The sequence below is a fragment of the Gopherus evgoodei genome, chromosome 7, assembly GCF_007399415.2.
Source record: "Gopherus evgoodei ecotype Sinaloan lineage chromosome 7, rGopEvg1_v1.p, whole genome shotgun sequence".
NCBI lineage: Eukaryota > Metazoa > Chordata > Testudines > Testudinidae > Gopherus > Gopherus evgoodei.
In genome coordinates, this window is record NC_044328.1 from 30,433,589 (window position 1) to 30,456,071 (window position 22,483).

General features: G+C 41.6%; 1 long non-coding RNA gene across 1 annotated transcript; it reads right to left on the minus strand.

Annotated features, from left to right (window-relative positions):
- Window positions 1–888: 888 nt before the first annotated feature.
- LOC115655401 lies at window positions 889–22,107 on the minus strand. The gene is made up of 3 exons (XR_004001381.1): window positions 22,096–22,107; window positions 14,490–14,493; window positions 889–995 (listed from the first exon to the last, which is right to left on the minus strand). It is a non-coding gene; the product is annotated as an uncharacterized LOC115655401 (long non-coding RNA).
- Between the last annotated feature and the right edge of the window lie 376 nt (window positions 22,108–22,483).

Genomic DNA, 22,483 nt, shown 5'->3' on the forward strand with positions numbered 1-22,483 from the left:
ATATTGTTGTTTTATTTATTATTTGTTATGCGCTGAGGTGTGCCTTGCACTTTACAAGACAAAGCATAAGAAACTATCTGTACCCTGAATGCATTTTTCTATGAAGCACACATCCTGCAGCTGTGCCTTTTGGAAACACAAAGAGAGGCTATCTCTTGCGTCTGTGTAGCATAAGCACTTCAGAATCAAGGAGAAATCTCCAGAATTTCAGTGATGTTACCTGGAAGACAGATGGCTTATTTTATAGGGCTGAGTGAAGATTTTCAGTCAGTACTGTTTGACAGAAAACCGGATTTTCAATTAAATAATTTTTTGCAAAAATTGTCTGCCTTCCATGGAAAATTTTGACTTGTTTTGGCAGGGGCTATGGGTGAGGGTGCTTCCTCCAGTGTTCTGGAGATTAATTTCTTCTTCTGCTCTATGCAGCTAGAGACTGCCTCAGCTCTGGCGTCACATTTTTTCTTCCTCTTCTTCACAAGCTGTAATTCTTGGAGCAATAATAGCCCTACCAAATTCACAGTCCATTTTGGTCAATTTCACGGACATACTTTTTTTTTTTAAATCATAAATTTAATGATTTCACCTATTAAAATCTGACATTTCATGGTGTTGTAATTTAGGGCTCCTGACCAATAAAGGAGTTGTGTGTATTGTGGGGCAGGTTGCGGTACCGCTACCCTTACTTCTGTGCTGCTGCTGGTGGTGGCACTATCGTCAGAGCTGGGCAGCTGGAGAGTGATGGCTGCTGGCCGGGAGCCAAACTCTGAAGGCAGAGCCATCACCAGCAGCAGCACAAAACAAGGATGGCATGGTATGGCAGTGCCACCCTTACTTCTTTGCTGCTGCCTGCAGAACTAGGCCCTCAGTCAGCAGCTGCCACTATCCAGCCACTCAGCTCTGAAGGCAGCAGCACAGAAGTAAGGGTGCCATGGTATGGTATTGCCACCCTTACTTTTGTGCTGTTGCTGGCAGGGTGCCACCTTCAGAGCTAGGTGCTGGAGTAACAGGCGCCACTCTCCAGCTGCCCAGAGCTGAAGGCAACGCAGAAGTAATTGTGGCAATACCGTGAATCCCCCTAAAACACTGGTTCGCAAATTGGGGTTTGCAAAATGTTACAGGGAGCTCTCGGGGAAAAAAATCCCTAATGGCGGACAGAGCTGTCTGTAGGGACCCCGGGCAGAACGGGGCCAGCAGCCTGGAGCCCCTGGACTTCCAAGAGCTAAGCAGATCAAAGCAAGCATATCTATCACACTGAGGAGATTTAAACTTCAAGACTCCTTACAAGAAATGGAAAGGAAGGTAGATATTTTTTGCTGTTTTTAAAATTAAATAGGCAGCTAGTATTTTTTTTTAATTATTATAAAGAACAAGTTTAAGTTTTGTTGTAATGTGCATTGTTTGCCAGGACTGCTCAAGACCTGAATGCTTGTGTAGGAGGAACTCTTTGAGTTGGCTTCTTAAATACTCTCATGCTGTTTCACATCCTTGATGAAACATAGGAGCCTTGTCTTGTAACAGGCTTGTTCAAAGTAATACAAGCTCCAAAAGTGAGATCTTGGAAGAGTGTTGCTGTTTCCATAATGTAATAAAAATACAGTAATGATAAATAATAATTAATAATAAATAGTGTGTAATAAGCATGTCATAAAAACAACTTTTATATTTCCAAGATCACTGCTTTTATAATTTATACTCAAGTAAAGGAAAAAATCCCTGGAAAAACTCATTTTTAGGAGTGGGTTTGCAGGACTTGACATTTTAGTGAAAGGGGTTCACAGGTTGTTAAAGTTTGGGAACCATTGCCCTAAAATAACCTTGTGACTCCTGTGCAACTCCCTCTTGGGTCAGGCCCCTCAATTTGAGAAACGCTGGTCTCCCCTGTGAAATCTGTATGGCATAGGGTAAAACCGCACAAAAGATCAGATTTTAGGTGGGAGAGACCTGATTTCATGGTCTGTGATGCATTTTTCATGGCTGTGAATTTTGTAGGGCCACAGCCATAATAGAGCCTTTAAAGTCCTGATTTTCACCCTCTATCCAGGCTAGTTTTTTAACTAAACTGGTCTGTAGATTATAAGGCCAGAAAGGACCACTGTAGTCATCCTGTCTGACCTCCTGTATAACACAAACCTGAATTAATTCCTGTTTGAACTAGAGCATATCTTTTAGAAAAACAGTCAATCTTGATTTTAAAACGTCCAGTGATGGAAACTCCACCACAACCCTTGGTAAATTGTCCCAATGGTTAATTACCCTTGCTGTTAAAAATGTGCTCCTTATTTCTAGTCTGAATGTGTCCAGGTAACTTCTTTTGGAGCAAAATTAATCTGAATTGCAATAAAATGACAAAATTAGTAACCTAAAAGTGAGATAAACTTACTTACATTGTAATCGTTTCAGTTCAGGGATGTCTTTTTGTTGTTTGTACAGTACCTTGCACAATGAAACTCTAATTCATGGCTGTGGCCTTACCTGCTACTGCAATACAAATAAATAAGGTAACTTATGGCAGTGACTTACTAATGGGTTTTGAGGGATAAAATAAAATAATGACCCACATAGGCTATGATTATTGTGCCTTTGAAACCCATTAATATTAAAGATCACATGAAAAGCAAAATGGTCCCTCCTGAGAAAACACTTCAGTAGGTAGGTAAGTAAGTAAGTAGACCCAGGCAGAGAAGGAAGCACCAGACACAGCCAAAGAAGCACTTGTAGCATGACCCTAAGAGCAAACCGAAAGTGTGTTTTTGGGCACAGTGTTGGCTGAAAGAGGCTTGGAACTGTGAGCAAAGAAACTGCCTCCGGCTTGAGTCTTACTGTGTTTAGGGAAGCGTGGCTTTGTACATTCTTTGTAAATAAACAGGATTGCAGCAAAGAAATACCAGAATCAATCATCAGTTTTATCCCTGTGGAAATGACCCACAAGACTCCAAAATATTGGCTAACTGCTTGGGTCAAAAAGGAGTAACAAGGCATTAAGGTAAGTGAAAAATTTGAAAGAGAACTCAGTGAGTAGTGAACCTTGAAAAAAGCCTTCATGAGTTTTGTAAAGCTCATTTTTAAGTGATTGCTAAACCTCTAGCTTAGAGGCAGACGACTGATGGTACATATTTATATTAAAGCCTCAGATGAGACTATTGCTTTGCTTCCCCAATCCTTCTGTTACATGCTAATATTTGGGATTTTTCAAAGAAAGGCTCTGTTAAATAGATGCATTAAGTTAAGCACTGAACAGCTAGCATGACATTGTTAAATTATCTATCTTTATAAATATATTATTATATGTTATGTCTTCTAAGATAGACCTGTGAATTTAAAGTTTTGTTGATATTAAGAGTCATCAGATTACATTCTAGGGAATCACAGCCAAACAGCTTGTATTTTGCATATCCAGATAAGCATTAGCTGAATCCTCAGGTTTAGTGGGAAGAAATGAATGAGTGGGCAACTTACTTATCTTCCCAGGTTCCAGTAATGATATTTGAACCCCTACTTTCTCTCAGAGGGAGATATCATTAACTTACACCTGTGGATCCATAGCAGATTTGCTGGTGGAGGGTGTCTACCAAATGTGCTGAGTCATTGCATCCCAAGGAGCCCTGACCAGGACCTCTTCTTGGCAAATACTACCCCTCTTCCCTTTTTTTTAATTGCAGTGGGGGGAAATACACCCAAAGGCCTTTCTTGAGTCAGTTTTACCTTGCTCCATCCACCTCCTTCATCAAAATGGTTTCAGCGATAGTAAAACCTTACATAAAGGTAACACTTCTTTGTTCCTATTTGGGAAGATGAGCCTCTTACCATTGTTAATGTTGCTTGTTTGTCTCTTTCATAAAGAGGCCCTGGGGGGTCTTCACCTTCCTTTGCAGCATAGGGCACGGGTCACTTGCTGGAGTCTTTAAACCACAAATTAAGCTCTTCAATAGCTCAGACATAGGTCAGGAATTTTTTACAGAAGTGGGTGGGTGAGATTCTGTGGCCTGCATTGTGCAGGAGGTCAGACTAGAGATCATAATGGTCCCTTATGACCTTAAAGTCTATGACTCTAAAATAAGAGTGGTTGTTAATCTGACAGATTGTGTGCAGCCAACAGTGTACTTTGGAGACACCACTGTGTTCATTCCACTCTTTAAAAATATTTGAAGGCTAATTCATAAGGTCCAATTTGGCCCTCAGTTACACCAGTGTAAATCCAAAGAAGCCAATAGTTTAGGTTCTCACCTGGTATAAATCAGCTTTAGTTTCACTGGTTTCAGTGGAGCTACAACAAATTTCAAGAGCTGAAGATTTGGCCCATGAAAATGGATTAATTTTGGTGTTAATGAGAGCAGAAGTTGGCGGTCAGATGTGGTGTGAACAGAGGCCATAGAGATGTCACCACATACAGTGGCCCTGCTAAAGGACATCTATCCTGACTTGCAATGTTCTAGTCCACTCCTGGATCCCTTCTGTGCAGACTGATAGTCATGTAGTGCTTTTGTGGCATATGAAAGGGGATGAGAATGAGATCTCCAAACTTATTCATAATGCAACTTAGTACTTCGATGGCTTTTCTATATTTGCAGACCTTAATGTGCTATAAAGAGGTAGATAAACATTATCCGTTTTACGGATGGGATAATTGATAATCATGGTCTTTTGACTACCAGCTCCATGCTTAATGCATTACATCCTAGCTGCCTAATGTGCACTAGGGACTTAGGATCTGGTCCTACTCCCATTGAAGTCAATGACAAAACTCCTATTGACTTCAGTAGGGCAGGATCAAGCCCACAGTGAACATGTAAAATCAGGTTTCCAGAAAGGAATGTGGTTGCTCTGCTCCACCATTTATGTGAATTTTGCCAGGATGCTGCTAGTTAACCACACTGAAACGGAGACTGCTGTACTGTATGCCTTCTTGTTCTAGTCTTCTGGATCTTAGGCCTTGGCTACACTCACACTTTACAGCGCTGCAACTCGGGTGTGAAAAAACACCCCCCTGAGCACTGCAAGATACAGCGCTGTAAAGCGTCAGTGTAATCAGGGCAGCAGCGCTGGAAGCGCGGCTCCCAGCGCTGCACGCTACACCCGTAAGGGATGTGGTTTACATGCAGCGCTGGGAGAGCTCTCTCCCAGCGCTGCCGCTCCGACTACACTCACACTTCAAAGCGCTGCCGTGGCAGCGCTCCCGCAGCGCTGCCGGGGCAGCGCTTTGAAATTCCAAATGTAGCCATACCCTTATCTAATTCTACTTATGCTTAAATTTTCTCTCCCATATCTCAGTTTTTATTGATTGTTACTTATGATTGCTCAAGTCATAATCTGGCTCTCAGAAAATGTTTGTTGATATATTAGGATACTGACCTTTTCTATGTGTTAAATGTAGCTTGTCTGGCCTTTTTGATATTCACAAGAATTTAATATTGTTATACTGAGAGGTACTAGTGACGGCATCAGTCACAGACTCTCTGAGATTGGCCATGAACACACATTTCAATTAACATAACTGTCTGGATAAGTTAATCACTTATGATAAAAGGGATTGTGAACCGACCCAAGAGTTTTGGACTAAATGAGTGGAGGGTGGGTTTTGCTGAGTGGTGGGTTGTGGGGGCACAGAATAAGGGAGATTCGGGACCAGAGTGCGAGATCCAAGCTGCAGCCTGTACGTGTGGTGTGACCCAGGAGAAGCCTAGAAAGAAATGTGAGTGCAGGCTGAACAAAGCTTGGGGCCGTAAGCGAAGAAACTGCACATTTTGGTTTTGGTCCCTCCTGCATTCAGAGGAACAGGACCTTGTACATTCCTTATAAATAAACAAGGGTTGCATCAAGGAAAACATGAGACTCCATTGTCCAGTTTCTACTGCTACCTGGAATGTCACCAGAGTCCTCAATTTTGGCTAGCTGCTTGGGTCAAAAAGGGTAACAATATTCTTACCTAGTACAGTACTATTTTTCCAGTTGCTCTGTGAACACACAACATGGACAGCACATTATGTGTGGCTCTGTAATATCTCTTCTATGGAGCAATACTTAGACTCATAGAATATCAGGGTTGGAAGGGACCTCAGGAGGTCATCTAGTCTAACCCCCTGCTCAAAGCAAGACCACTCCCCAGACAGATTTTTGTCCCAAATACCTAAATGGCCCCCTCATGGATTGAATTTATAACCCTGGGTTTAGCAGGCAAATGCTCAAACCACTGAGCTATCCCCCCCATGCTGTAGTAGAATTGGGGTAGGGCAGGGGCCACAAATGAATGAGCCACTGATTAAAACCATGACATTTACAGCCCGTGCACTTCAGCAGCAACCATGTAGCTCTGAATGCCTTGGGGACTTGGGGTGGAGCAGAAAGGATTCCATCCTCCCCAATTCTGTGGTTCTTGCCTATAAAAAACCTGTATACCTTGACTTTGAACAGAGGAAATTTGAACAGAAGAGCTGTTGTGGAGTAAGCTATTCTGAATTGCTGTTCAGAATAACTTTCAGTGTGTCCCATGTAGATATTCTATTTCTGAATACAAATTACTTTTTCCCAGAATAATTTGTGTGCTCTCACAGTGCACTAATTATTCTGGGAAAAGTTACTTTTATTCTGAAATGGAGTGCCCACGAAGGGAGGTATAGCTTATTTTGCAATAGCTGTTTGGGTCAATTTGCCCTTGTAGACAAGCCAAGGATTACAGGAATTTTTGCCTTACATTAATATTCTTATTTCAGTAAGAACTTATTTCCCTCACACTTCTCAAGTAATGTTTTTTTTGCATAGAACCTTGCCCTATGACTTTGATTATATGTCAAGTGCCTTTGCTCCTTTTTTAAAGTGGAAATTTGTACTAAGTTCTGTAGTTTATGAATAAAAATTATTTCACTGTCTCCAAAACAACTGATGTAAACTCTGATTGTAACTTTTTGAAGAGCAGAAGAAAGTAAAAGAATACACATGTATTAAGGCTGATGTGGCAAATTTTAAACCAGATAAAGTATAGTTTTGTAAGGAATAAAACATACATTTTTCATAACCTTGAAGATGCCAGAAGGTTTTTAGAAGCAAATTTATCACCATATCAAGCAGCAACCAGTGCAGAAGAGGACAGCCTATTAGGTGATAAAGCAAAAAAAGAACTCCATTATATGAGATGTCTAAAATCTTTGCTATGGATTTGACATGGCGAGGAATCTAATTGGAATTTCTGATTGACCTTTTTTTCTTATTTAAGCTTTAAAACTTTAAGTATAAAAAGAACATTTGATTAAATTCATGGAAAGTTGCAAACTCTCTATTTCATATTCGACATCAGAGAATAAAATTATTGATGGATAATATGTAATTTGTTGGTGTATATCAAGAAACTCATGCATGTTTTCTCTACTTATATACCTGATTCATTGAATAAATTAATTTTCTTTATTTAATAAGGCAATGAAGAGAAAAATAGAGGACTGAATACAAATAGACAAAAGGAGCTATACTATTTGCAGGGTAATATTTATATTTTCTAGTTTTTGAACAGCAGTGATTGATGTAATTACGTAAAATTGATATAAAAATGTGATAGAAGACTACGGTGAAACAAGATAGCATGCTAACTGATTCAAAATAACTTCTCCAAAATAGAAGCATGATGAATAATGTGTCCAAAACATAAGCATGGAATACCTTAGAGGTTACTGAAATCAATTTTCAAATAAAGAACAACTCATCCATCTTTTCGCTTTAGTAAGAAGAAATAAAGGTAGAGTGTACATTCTTAGATGCTATAGAGCAGTTTTAGAAGTAACAAACTTCAAGAGAAGTTTTGTGTCTCAAATCAATTCTAAATTACTAGCACTACAATCTGCACTGTAAAGTTTATGCTTTAGGAGGTTGCATTAGTAATAATTTTTCACTGGGCTTTTTGTATGTATGGCATTTTGGTTGTTTATAACTATTGCAGTAATTAACTTTTATTTAGTTTGATTAAAACATAAACTGGAGACAATGACTTCGACTAAGATAACACCTAAGTTATTAAGTATCCTTGAAATTCCTATTCCATACAAATATCTGTTGATAATATATTTCAAATCTCAATAATTGTAAGTTGTAGCTGAGATACTTCAGGCAGCTTTAAGCTGTTTTTCACAGAACATATTTTTCTTATTGGTGATGCCAAGGTTTCATGGGTAATGGGGATGCTATGAGTCAGCTGCGTATATATGGAGAGGGATAGCTTAGTGGTTTGAGCACTAGCCTGCTTGAACCCAGAGTTGTTAGCTCAATCCTTGAGGGTCCCTCTTAGGGATCTGGGGCAAAATTAGTACTTGGTTGAGCTACTAAAGGTGGGGGGCTGGACTCAGTGATCTTTTAGGGTCCCTTCCAGTTCTATGAGATAGGTATATCTTCCTACATTTTTGGGTGAAGGATAGCTCAATGGTTTACACATTGGCCTGCTAAACTCAGGGTTGTGAATTCAATCCTTGACAGGGCCATTTCAGGATCTGGGGCAAAAATCTGTCTGGGGATTGGTTCTGTTTTGAGCAGAGGGTTGAACTAGGTGATCTCCTGAGGTCCAATCCAAGCCAGAGATTCTATGATTCTATAACAAACAAGAGTTGGAGGTAAGCTGTTAAGTTTGAAGTTGTTCAGATTCAAGGGTTTGGTTCTGAAGATGGGGGGGTTGCTGTAAAGTTTGGATGCCAAGCTGAATCCAGTTCCAACATCTCCAAAGTTTGGGGTTGGTAAAAATCTGGGCATTTAGCCCACATTTAAAAAAAATACAGTAGTCTAACAAGTGAGAAGGTGACACGTGCTACCAGCCCATTCTAAAAAAAAACAACCCCACAATAATAACATAGAAGCCATAATGATACTTTGCCTTGCTTTATCATATTTACAGCCATAGATCTTTAGTGCTTTAGTGTTGGAGAACCTTTTCATACCATTTTACAACTGAGGCACAGAGTGCATGACTTACCCAAGATTACATCACAATTCAAAGGTACAGTCCCTAATAGGATAACTCTGTTCAGTTCACAAGACAGCAACAAGGGGGGGTTACCATACGTCCCATTTTGGCCAGGACAGTCCCTTTTGTAAGCCCTGTCCCAGTCATCCCAACTTTTTTGATGAAAGTGGGCATTTGTCCCATTTGCTCTTGCCAACTGAATCAGTTGGCAAGAGCAAATGGGACAAATGTCCACTTTCATCAAAAAAGTGGGGTGCGGTGCAGAGGAATGCTGTGGAGTGGGGAGGCTGGCATGGTTTGAGTGACAGCCTCGAATAGGGGGCTGGCAAGGCTTGGGTGGGCAGCTGGAGCCAGCCCTGTGGAGAGTGGGGGGGACACAACTGCAGGTGGTTGGTGGGAGGGGCTTGGGCCAGCCCCACATGGTGTCCTGTTTTCCCTTTGGGAAATATGGTCACCCTAAAAAGAGTCTCTTGTAACCACACTTAAAAGTGAGACAGGTGAAGTGAGACACAATAAAACTAGGTGGGAAATGGCTTTCCCCTCCCACAAACATTTAAAAAATTCTGTTCCACAACAGGATGAAACTGATGTGCTTTTTTGGATGGAAGAGGGAGAGAGGGGGTTGGATGAAAGTGTCCCCCTCAAAATAGCCAATTGCCTGCTGGTGAGGGTACTCACCTGAGCAATAGAAGAGTTAAGTTCAAGCTGAATCAGGTCTGCCCTATCCCAGGTTACTGCCCTCAGCACCAGACTATTCTGGGGTAGGAGTCACTCTCTGATTTGATTTGTTTTTTTTTAACCAGAAATTCCATCCTGGACATGAGAAACCTTCTTGTTCGAAACGGATCCTTTCTTGAGGGGAAAATATCTATTTCAATCATCGCTTTTTGATTTAAAAAGAAGGCAAAAAAAAATCTTTGTCAACAAATTCTTGACTCTTTCTAATCCTCAGCCTACTCCACACAGTGGTGTCATAAACAGATAGTTAAGGGTTAATGTCTCTTTTACCTGTAAAGAGTTACAAGCAGTGAACCTGGACCACCTGACCAGAGGACCAATCAGGAGACAAGATACTTTCAAATCTCGGTGGAGGGAAGTCTTTGTTTGTGTGTTTTCTTTGTCTGTTGTTCTCTCTGGGTTCTGAAAGTAACCAGACGTACCTACAGACAGGCTCTCTAATTTTCTGTTCAAATAGTGAGTACAAGTAGAAAGGCGGTTTAGTCTTTTTGATTGTTTTCTTTATTTGCAAATGTGTATTTTGCTGGAAGGATTTTAATTTGTATTTGTGCTGGGGGGAAGGCTTCTCTCTAGTGTCTATAAGCTAAAAGACCCTGTAACATTTACCATCTAAATTACAGAGACAACTTTTACTTTTTTCTTTCTTTTATTAAAGGTTTTTCTTTTTAAGACCTGATTGATTTTTTCCCCTTATTGAGGCTCGAGGGAATTGAGTCTGTACTCACCAGGGAATTGGTGGGAGACAGGAAGAGAGAAGGGAGGGGGGAAGGTGGAACTCCTCTGTTTTAGATTCACAGAGCTTGAATCTGTATTACCTCTTGGGGAGGGAGAAAGAGGAGGGGGCAAGGTGCACTCCTCTCTGTTTTTAGATTCAAGGAGTTTGAATCACAGTAATCTTCCAGGGTAACCCAGGGAGGGAAAGCCTGGGAGAGGCAACGGTGGGGGAAAGGGTTTACTTTCCTTGTGTAAGATCCAGGGGGTCTGGGTCTTGGGGTCCCCTGGGAAGGTTTTGGGGGGACAAGAGTGACCAGGCACTGCAAGTCCTGGCTGGTGGCAGCACTACAAGATCTAAGCTGGTAATTAAGCTTAGGGAGATTCATGCTGGTACTCCATCTTTTGGACGCTAAGGTTCAGAGTAGGGATTTATACCATGACAAGTGGTAAAGATAAAATAATGTTCTGCACTGAATAACAATGTTCAGAGGAGGTATATGTTTCCGCTAACCCACAAGATTGTTTTTAGCCAGGGTTGCATTGTGGGACCTGCCATCTCAAAAGTTCATCAGAGATATGGGGGTAAATTGGCTCTGCTAAAGTGAGGTGTGGCCTACACGATCTGAAAAATGCCCAAGACCAGGTGCCAGACCTTTATGTTGCAGTCCTGCACCTACACCGGCCCTTCAAGAGGTTTACACAGATATAATTTAGATTAGATTGGAACTGAGTAAACAACTCAGTCAATGATGCATAAGGAATAGAATTTAGCTCCCTCCCTCATAATTCATTTGGCTCTGCAGAACTAAAAGGAGTAAAAAGCAGTAAACATATTTTAATTACTAAAATAAGCATAAATGGTTCATTATTAGATAACCACTTTTTCAGGGCTGATCAATGCTTTTTGAAATCCTAATGGAAAAAGCAAATGACAAAGGATTCCTTTTAACAGCCATGGATGTTCTGGTGGCAGCCTTTTCAGCTGTTCTTGTATCATAGCATCTTGTGTGACTCTGTGCTGCATCACTGAAAGCACAGACTCATTTCATATGCAGATATAGACTAGGCAGGATGTATCATTACTGAAGTACAGGTTAGGGCCCTATGTCTCCAATCACCCTATGTCCAAAATCTCTTGGAATACTGTCCCACCTCATGGTGGCCTGCCTTTTGGTAGGCGTTGACTCAACCTTCTGGTTAGGTCACCAGTTAGCCTTCTACCTCTCTGGGATAACAGAGCTTTAAGGAAGATATTGAGTTCCCCACCCTCATGATTGTGGGGAACCTGTCATCCATCTATCAATCCTGAGGGTGTCTAATCCCAGCCGCAGAGTTTCCAATGTCTATCCTCATGTCGCTTGCCGAAAGGGTGGATGGGGATGTGTGGAAACAAGGGTTTTCATACACTTCATAATAAGGGTGCGTGACAGCAGAGTCTGGGCTCTCCCATTATGGTTTTATAATATACAAAGCAATAAAGGCTACTGAGAATGATTAATAGCCAAAGCAAAGCTGAGACATTTTATTGATTGCAAAAGCCATTTGTTGCAAGTATACGAAAGCAATAGAGATTATTGCTATTATAAAACAAATGAGAAAATCAAAAATGAGAAAACAAGAAAAAGACATCTTTTACTTCTCTTTGGAGGGCGGCAAAGTGCTTTGTACTCTTTCTTAGACTTTCCAGTGACATACACCTTGGAGGTGTAATTAGGTTCAATGACTCAGCAGACACAGCTTTAAATACTGATTGAGTGATGAGAGGCAGATACTGTTCAATGGTGAGACTTTAAGGTGAATTGCTGGTGTGGAATAGGAGTGATATGACTGGACAATGACTGTTTCATGTGCTAATACTGTTTAATTTTCCTGGCCGAAATTCTTTGCTTGTTGCATACTCCGTAATGATTAAGTGAGTGTATTTGCTAGGTCTATATCTGCAGCTCAGATATACTTGGCAGAGCTGAGGAGGATTAGGGTATCAAGTTGGCTTTAGGCATCAATACCCCAATCCTATACCAGTCTGTCCCCCTGGGTCAAGTTAATGGGCTTCTCTAACTGTGGCGGCTGCCCAGATTATTGCAGCCAGGGATCACTAGGGCATGGAGATGCCTCTGCCATACTTTCTTACCCATCGTGTTTGCCCCAGGAAGGGATAATTTAGGCATCACTACAGTGGCTCTGTGACACCTGAAGTTCCCTTTATACCAGGGGAATCCTTCTGGTGGGCATCTTTGCATTGATAGAGCCACCTTGACGTTGCTCCCATCTTACAAAGGTTGCTCCAGCAGTCAAGAGTTAGGAGCATGTTCCTTGGTTGTTCCCCCTTTTTTCTTCAGCTGTCCTCCTACACAAGGGGGACTTGTGTATGGGGGCCACTTCACTGACCCTGTGCCACTCAGATTCTCTCACGTTAGGGGAATCCCCAGGTTAAGCTGGTGTAATAGCTCTACAGGAACAACACAACACAGAACTAATTGCCCAGTGAATTTGGTCATATATTTATGGATCTTAAAATGTGGCTAGCTTTACATGGGTGTGAAAGGGGGAGAAATGGTAAAAGGAGCCTTTCCCCTGGCCATGTGAAAACAATGACTTCCTATGATTCTTTAATGCTGCTGTGAACTACATGGGAGGTATCTGTATTAAGTTTATGGCTGTCATATAGATGAATAGATCTCTGAGGGTTTGATTGTTATTGTGTTGCTGGCTAAGATTAGCTAAGGGTTAAATCAGTTAAATTAGTCTAGGTTAGCCATGTATCTGCAGGAACCAAAGTCAATGGCTGTAGGCAGCCCCAATGGCCAGTACACAAACCGAAAATGTATGTATGTGGAATCAGAGGTCTAGTTGATCCCATGAGCACTGGGGACGGTCTGAGCTTGAAATTTCAGGGGCCTTTAGGCAGGAAATTTTAAAGAGCTTGAAAGTGGTTAAAAACTGAGCATTTGTGACACAAGACACACAGTCAGCAAAAAGTAGCAGGCTGTAATGTCCCCAGGAGTACAAGGTAGGGACTACTGAGGTAAGTTGGGCATACCTAAGTTGTGAGAGGAATGCTAGCTTAATATACATATAATTTTTTTCCTTTGCTATGCTCATTTGGATAAATAATATTTTGTTTTGATGGAGCTGTGTTGAATCCTTGCATTTACCTACTGGCTCTATAGCCTGGTGACCCTGCCTAAAAGTGAAGTGACTCTCAGGATTCCATTCCGAGAGAAGTGCAGATTGGCTTGTCACCTGAAGAAGGTGCCCCCAGAGAAGCTGCTTGGGGGTCAAAAGCACACCTCACCCTAGAACCACGACAGCTTCCTTCAAATGCTAAAAAGCTATTAGGAAAGGAGGGTTTGGTGGGATTCACATTAAATGGGAGCTAGGTGCTTGAAAACATTTGTGAATCTCATCCATTGTGTCTACATTTATTTTGGCTTTTTCTTTCTATGTAGGCTCCTGCCTAGGACATTCCCCAGTCCTCATTTTCCCACCTGCCTGCTACAGACTTAAACAATATATCTTTTCTCCTTTTTTCCTTTATATAAAACAAACTTTAGCAAGAATTAATATTTAACACCACATTATAGGTCCAAATGAGTCCCTGGCTTCTACAGATCTGGGCAACTTCTAGCTTTAAGGAGGCTTTTATCCAGCTGACTCATTTAGATTATCAAATTCCTAAGGCATAGACTGATTCAGTAGATTTTATGGGGTCTGGAATGGCTGTAGTTTTATCCAAGAGATAATTGCCATTGCCTAATTAATGACAAATATCTGAAACACAATGTCTCCTCTGTGCAGTTGATAACCTCCCCTGCCAGAAGGGAGAACTGCACATTTCCCTCCTGCTGCAAGGATAAGGGTTTAGTCTCTTCTCTGTATTTGCTTATTTTATTTATATGGTGCACACAGCTAAATTCTCTCCCTTGATTTTTTCCCTATGATGTGTCACTCTAGCAGCACAGTGGGGTCAGCACTGATCTCATCTCCTCACTGGAGGGAAGTCCCCAGTGGCATAGAGCATAGGCGTATAACTGATGCATCCATTACCAAATTATCAATGTGCCAATACAAAATGAAGACTTGCACTTAGTTTATAAAAGACCCTGCTCTTCGCCTTTTGCAAGGCCAACTGATTTCGGGGGAGCGGGCAAGGGTTGACCCTCTTTTGCTTCTTTGTTGTTGACTAAAGGTTTCTGTAGAAAGGTGGGTTTTTTGTATCATTCCCTGACAATGATCAGGCTCATTCTAATCACCTCTGGAAAAGAGTCCCACAGTCTAGGATCTTTGCTGAGAACATTCTGACACCTGCTTCTGAGAATTTCACACTGGACTCCAGCAACCATTGAGCTTTCACTGATAACAGTGGCATTGAGAGAAGACAGATGAAGAATCAATCTCTGAAATAGCCATGTACTTATGGGGCCTTAAAGATTACAGCCAGGCATTGCATTATAATCAGTAACGAATGGAGAGGCAAGGAATGTGGAGAGCACCCATTTGGCATGAACTCAACATTTTTCCCTTACTCAAGAGGTGAGCTGCTGCATATTGCGCAAGATGGAATTTCTCTACACCTTTTGGCTTTAGTTTCAGGTAGGAGAAGTTACATGAAGCACAGTAGCTAAGTCCTCACTGGAAAGAAATTAGCATAATATCCTGGGAAGCTGAAGGTGCGAGACATCATATCTTGTCTCTGTTGATAGCAAGTTATGTGCTACCTGTGTCCTAGATGCATGTCTTCATGTTTCACAGGGCATAGTTTTCTAGTCATCGTCTTAATGTACGCACAACATGCCTCAGGTGGCTCATGACCAATATTCATCACCAACTTTGGTCCACTGGTTGGATCATTAGCTTTCCTAGCCTGGGCCAGGCACTGGTGAGGAGTGCAATGTGAATGCTTATCCATGCCTCCCAGTTTGCTAAAGAACTATAGGCATCTGTGCTATTGGGGAGAAGGGGATTGGAAGAAGGTTGGGGGATTTATATCAATTGTTGAGGACACCAGATAATTGCATAGTTCCACCAGACTATCCATTCAGTGGTCTTGTAGCAGAAGGACATTCTAGCAGCTCACCAGCTTTGTGAGCCTTGGGGATAAACTAATGTAGTTGGTTTCATTCTCACATGTGTGGGGGAAGCCTTTGGTTTACCAGTCTTTATGTGATTGTGCTCTAATTGTAGTGACACCATAAATCTCTGTAGAAAGTATATTAAGGAAATAGTTTAATGTGTGAGATATACAAGTATTTTCAAAATAACTATTGTGCCTGCACATCAGTTACTTTTGCTTTTTAAAATTGAGCTTTAAGATGCAGACAAATTACTGTGAGATGCTATTTTGATGGCAGGCCAGTTACTAAACTGTGAACATATTTTACAATGTGAAATTGCAAAGGGTATCTTATTATACAAAAGCATGCTGTTTTAAAATAATCATGTGCATCCTTTTTTCAATGCTCTCAAGTGAACACTATTAAAATGGGTTATAGAGGAAAAGAAATTTATATGTGATCTTACAAATATCCAATTACAAACTAATTGAGGCAGGATGGTTTGGTGGATAAGGCACTGGACTGGGATTCAAGATACAAGTTAAATTCCCATTTCAGTCACAGAATTCCTGTATGACCTTGCAAGTCACTTGATCTTATAGTGTTTCTCTTCCCTATCAGTAAAATGTGAAGAGTGACACTTCCCTGCCTCACCAGGCTGTTATGAAGATAAATCCATAAATACTGGGGAGGCATTCAGGTACTGTGGTGATGGAGGGCATATAAGAACCCAGGAAGATAGAAGTTATGGATCTCTTTAAAAAGCAAATGATATTAACCAGACTTATGACAAGCAGGATGGTCTAGTGGACTTACAGTGGGAGAGAGAGCCCGGGGCTCCTGAGTACCAAACTTGGCTCTGCCAAGGACTTGCTTTCTGGACTCAGGCAAATCATTTCTCCTCTCTAGGACTAATTCTCCACTGGAGTAAAGGGGACTGTACACTGTTTTGAATTCCCATTGGTAGATTACTTGATAATCTGTACACAAACAGAAAGACTATTGTGCTGGCTCTGTGTATTTGCAACTGAGGCATCAGGCATTCTCCTTCCAATCACAGTCTTGTGTCAATGGGGCCTCTTCTGAGGCAACACGGATGTCAAGCAGGATTTCACCTTTGATTTCAGCGGTTACTTGCTACTGTACTGCTTGAGTGGTAGAGTCTTCAACACCTCGCTCCCCAGGCAGGAATAGTCTTCTTCATACTATGTGCGGAAGGTAATCATGAACAGAATTTTCCGATGCTTTTCAGAAAAGCCCAGTCCATCAAGGCTAGCACAGCCTCAGTTCACCAACCCTTTCAGACCAACAAATAGATGGTTATATATAATTAGTAACAATAATGGGGTAGGTTTAAAAATTCTAGTGTCCTTCATTCTGAATTTGGTGGCAGAATGCTAATGTCCAGCAACACTATTTACCTTTTTCTAAGATGCATTTTCATTGCTGCCATATAGGCAGTTTAGTCAGCTATTAGCAGAATGCTTTCCCTTGTCTTAAAGGCTATAATTGCTATAAAGGAGCAGTAATTTCATAGACAGAAACCGTATTAGAGCACATGTAATTAGAAAAAGCTCTGTTTAATAAAAGCAATGTGAATAGGGTATAAATAGTAGAAACACATGCAATGACTAGTTATTTACAGTGACCCCTCCCACCTCCCTTGGATCCTGTAGTATCACCCAAACTAAACTGAAATGAGATCTTTCAGACAAACTGCCAGTAAACAAAGCTTTTAAAAACAGAATGCATCAACTAATGCTGTAACAATATATGTTTTTATCTACTATGCTGATGCTCCTAAATTTTAATACAGTCAATTATATTTATGTACTCTATAAAGAATAATAACCAAACAGCTATAATGAAAAGGAAAAAAAAGTTAGTAATTTACCTGAAATACATAATTAGTGACACAATGTGCCATAAAGGTAATATCGGATTTCCCTCCTCCAGCTATTTGTGTTCAGATTATAACTTTTGACAGTGTTCTGCAAGTCCAGGCGTTTGAAAGGATGAAGATGTGAGCCCCATGATGACTAAATCAAAAAGGCTTAATGAAGTAATGGTAATCAGAATGGCTTCTTTTTGAATTTGCAGATAATTAATAACATCCAAAGGGCAGAGGGGAAAGTTTGAAAATCAGTTTCTCCATTTACTTATCACTATCTTAGTTCAAGGTCCTGGTTGTTTTTTTGATTTTGTTTTTTTTTGGGGGGGGGGGAGCAGGAGGAAGGGGTTCCCTACACTATTTAATGGTGCAATCACTAATGCCTAAAACACTGCAGAGGATTCTTGTGACAGAATGGCAGAGTATACAACACATAGGGCTGTATGGTTCTTCTTTTGATCCTACTTAGAGCTATTTTCCCCTGGGAAAAAATGATATGCTCTACACCCATTTAGCTAACTCAAGGTAAAATCCTCATGAAGAAAAGGCACTTTCTGGTTTTCACATGAGTTAGCAGGTTGAGTTAAAGACTGTGGAGGATCCAAGCTTACTCTTTAAGCTGTACTATATGATGAGATAACACACTCAAGTGAGTTCCCACTATAAAAACACACTATAACCTGCCTTGTCTTCACTAGGATTTCACTTTTAGTGGTTAATTCAAACTGAGAATGCACCTTTTTTCCTAGGGAAGACACAACCTAAGGGCTATATGATACACTTTCACAGGTGAAACAAAAAAAAAGTGCAACTAATAATGGTAACTTTTGTTGCAGCATGTCACCAAACCAGTTTGTTGCAGATTGAAGTGTGTATGTCATTTTCTAAGACCAAAATCAAGATAATCTGCATCAGTGACATGCATCCAAGGAAGTATATGTCTTTAAGACTTTGGTCCAGTTCCTCAGCCTTGGAGCAGAGCAAAGGAGACTTAAAGTTACCTCAAGCAAGGAGCGAGGCGTGGGAGACCAAGACATAAAGCTGCATATCTGGGACTTTCTGTCACCCGCACCCCACCTAGGACATAAAGCCCAGAAGCTGCAGGGTAGGGATAGTAGGCCCATCTTCCCAGTTCCTCATTCTCAGCTGCACATCTCTGTGTACCTGTTGAGTTCTTGGGGGGTTGGGTGTGTGTGTATGTAAGCCCACCAACATTTAATGCCCCCTCCCACAGCCTAAGGGAAGGAGCCACTGAGCCCAGGGCTCAAATGAGGTTGGAGAACAACTAATGAAAAACAGACTTGAGTGAGGTCATACGGTTAAAATCAGGGTGCTAAGGGAGGACACCAAGCAGAGAACCCTAAACAGCACCCACTGCTCCTCAAAGGCATCCAGGGCAGTGGATGCATCCCAGAGGAACTCTGCCCAGATATGTAACCTGAGGGAGGAGCAGAAATAGGTCCCACAGTCACAGCGCACCTCCCCCTCCAGCATCCTCCTTCTGGTATGATGGATGGCTGCCTTGGCAAACTTCAGGATGCGGTGAGTGTAGTTCAGGAGGTGCAGGGAAAAGTGCAGCCAGAACCTAAGAAGAAGGTTCTGGAGAAGCCGGAAAAGGGGCTGCAACCTGGTGCACTCAATGTAAATTTGCACCAGAGTCCCCCTCACTCTGCAAAATGGGGAAGGGAGGGTGAACCACTCCAGGTACATGCCTGTGCTCTTGTGTCCATGAAGGAGTCACCAACTAAGATCCTTGGCAGGCCATGGGACCAAGGTAGAATACAGACTGGCCCACCAGGGTGCAAAGTGTGTAGCTGAGGAGGCAGCCCACCATCTAAAAAGAACATTTAGCATTTTCCTGTGACAGGATAGTATGTTCTTTAAGTAGGGCCTTGGGGGCATCCCAGTCCCTGTCCAGTGGTGTGTCCCTTTTAAGATTTGGTAACCCAGCAGTCTAGAAAAATGAAAGGCAGATATTGGAAGATTGGAAGCATGCTTGGGAGAATAGTTTGTGCTCTCTTAGCCATTTCCTGTGTTTGGTGGAGATCTCTCTCTCTCCCTCTCTTCCTGCCCCCTGACTGGGATAGCTTCAGCCTGAACAGTTCTCTGCCTTCACTGTGTTATTCCCAGCAAAGAATGGGGTCCCTAAGCAAGCTTCTCTTCAGAATTCAGAGTAATTGCCATTAGAAGGTACAACACAGCATTTCTTATCCAAGTCTATTTTGTTATTAAGGTAAAAGTGCTACAGAGAAAACATTAAAAACAATAGAAGAACCTACATGTATGCTAATAAGCTTATCAGAGATCAATCCACCCCTAACATGGGCTCTGGCAGGTGCAGTCCTTCAAAACCACTCCTGGAGTTTCCTTGTGGTGTCAGATTCATCACTGCTTCAGCTCAAACCAAGAGCACAATCTCATGGGGCCTCAGTAAGCCAAGTCCTTCCAACCCTTCCCTAAGGATGGGGGCCCTCCATGGACCTAAGGTCCTGTCCATTTGCTGGATCAGGAAGAAGGCAGGGAACTGTTCAGCCTGGTGATGCTCCAGTCAGAAGGGAGAGCGATGTAGGCCTTCAACCCCGAGAGATGGCAGACAGGGGAAGATGGAGAGTGGATGCCCTTGCTGTATCATAGAGGGACAGTATAGATACAATTGCCATGAACTCTGATATGGGTCTTCAATGGATATGTCACATTAAAGTACAGAGCTACTCTAAAAAGAGACTATCAATGACACCTTGACTCTCAATTAGTTTGGAACAGAGTGAGCATATAGAATAAATATTTTCACTTGGTGAGGTTGAATGCTTTCTCAACAGCTAAAGATAATCCAGTAGTAACACTATGTTATCCATTTGACATGTAAGTAATATTATGTGGGCAGTATCAGTACCAAATTGGTTTTTAATAAATCCAGCCCAGTGCTCAGACCCTACGTACAGAATGACTAAAACTTATTCCAAATGGATAGTCAGAACCTTTGGCAATCCTTCTGAGGCAGCACTGGTCAGTGAAAGTAAAATTTGTTGAACTGGTCTGGGCCTGGATTTTCTAATGAGCCTATCCTAAGTCAGTGAAATTGTATCTACTTTCATCAGATCTGAATTTGGATATTAAATTTAGTGGGACTATTCCCAGGACTAAGGGCTGCAGGATCAGACTTCTGTGGGTTTGGCTACACTTGAGAGTTACAGCGCTGGTGGTGGCTTTACAGCACTGTAACTTACTCCCCATCCGCACTGGCAAGGCACATACAGCGCTGTATCTCCCTGGCCACAGTACTGGTTGTACTCCACATGGATGAGAGGAATAAAGAGAACAGCACTGGTGCTGCAGCGCTGGAGTGCCAGTGTAAACAGTGATTAATCTTACTACGCTGTAACTGACCTCTGGAACCTTCCCATAATGCTTTTTAAGTAAAGATAACACTCAGGATTATTTCAAACTGTGCCAAGTTGAATGAGGGTGTCATGGTATAATTCCCCACTCTGAACCTTAGCGTCCAAGAGATGGGGTACCAGCATGAATTCCTCTAAGCTCAATTACCAGCTTAGAACCTGTAGCGCTGCCACCAACCAGGAATTTCAGTGCCTGGTACACTCCGGTCCCCCCAAAACCTTGCTTGGGGACCCCCAAGACCCAGACCCTCTGGATCTTAACACAAGTAAAGTAAACCCTTTCCCCCACTGCTGCCTCTCCCAGACTTCCCCTCCCTGGGTTACCCTAGAAGATTGCTGTGATTCAAACTCCTTGAATCTTTAAACAGAGAGAAAAATCCACCTTCCCCCCTCCTTCTCTTTCCCCCTCCCAGACTCTCCCTGAGAGAGAAAGTAATCCTAACACAGAGAGAAAATTAACCTTTCCCTCCTTTCTCCCCACCAATTCCCTGGTGGATCCAGACCCAGTCCCCTGGGGTCTCACACCAGAATAAAAAAAACAATCAGGTTCTTAAACAAGAAACTTTTAATTAAAAAAGGAAAAACAGTAAAAATTATCTTGGTAAATTTAAGACGGAATAGGTTATAGGGTCTTTCAGCTATAGACACTGGGAATACCCTCCCAGCCTAAGTATACAAGTACAAATTAAAATCTTTTCAGCAAAATACCAATTTGAACTCCTTTCAGCCAAATACACATTTGCAAATAAAGAAAACAACCATAAGCCTAACTCGCTTTATCTACCTAGTACTCACTATTCTGACCTTATAAGAGCCTGTACCGGAGAGATTGGAGAGAAACCTGGTTGCACATCTGGTCCCTCTGAGCCCCCAGAGTGAACAACAACCAAATCTAACAGCACACACAAAAACTTCCCTCCCTCAAAATTTGAAAGTATCCTGTCCTCTGAATGGTCCTCTGGTTAGGTGACAGCCAGGCTCACTGTTCTTGTTAACCCTTTCCAGGCAAAAGAGATATGAAGCACTTTTGTTCTATTAACTCTTACTTATCTATTTATGACAGAGGGAAATTTGGGTAAATCTTTAAATCTAATTAATCACAAATCATTTGTAATGGGAGTGTAAAAACTGCATTAATATTGATCCAAAATGAGGAATTCTTCCTCCAGCTAAGAATTGGTACAACTTAACAATTGGCTGGATTATTTGCTTAACAATCACTTTAGACAATCTAAATAATGTAAGTAGAAGATTCCACACATATAAGAAACTTGTTACATAACAACAGAAGTAACCTATTTTGGAGTGCAATCTTCTATGCTCCTGACTTTCTCAGGGTTCCTGGTTTTTATCTTGCTGCTGCACGCCAACAGCTGCTTGTGTAGATTGTCCAACGCTTCTCTTATTTGGCTCTGTTTTTTTTCAACCTGTGCAAGTAACAGCAAGGAAATCAAGAGGCAGCACAGGTGAACAAAGCTTGCCTGCGTTTCCACACAGCTGCTTGAAGTAAGGAAGATTCCCTCAGTCCTGTAGTACTGAGGGTGCAGAACTGTATTAGTGTGGTGAGGAAAGGAGTGAAATCACAGCAGAAAGCAGGCTTCCAATAATCATGTAAAGGGGAAGTGAGAGAGAAAACAGAACCCATAAGAAAGCATCCTTCTTTCCACCTTTTAAAGCTTAAATGGACAGTATGAGGTCAATTTATATGTTATGTAGGAAGATTTACTAACATTTCTATGATTCCCCATTATCA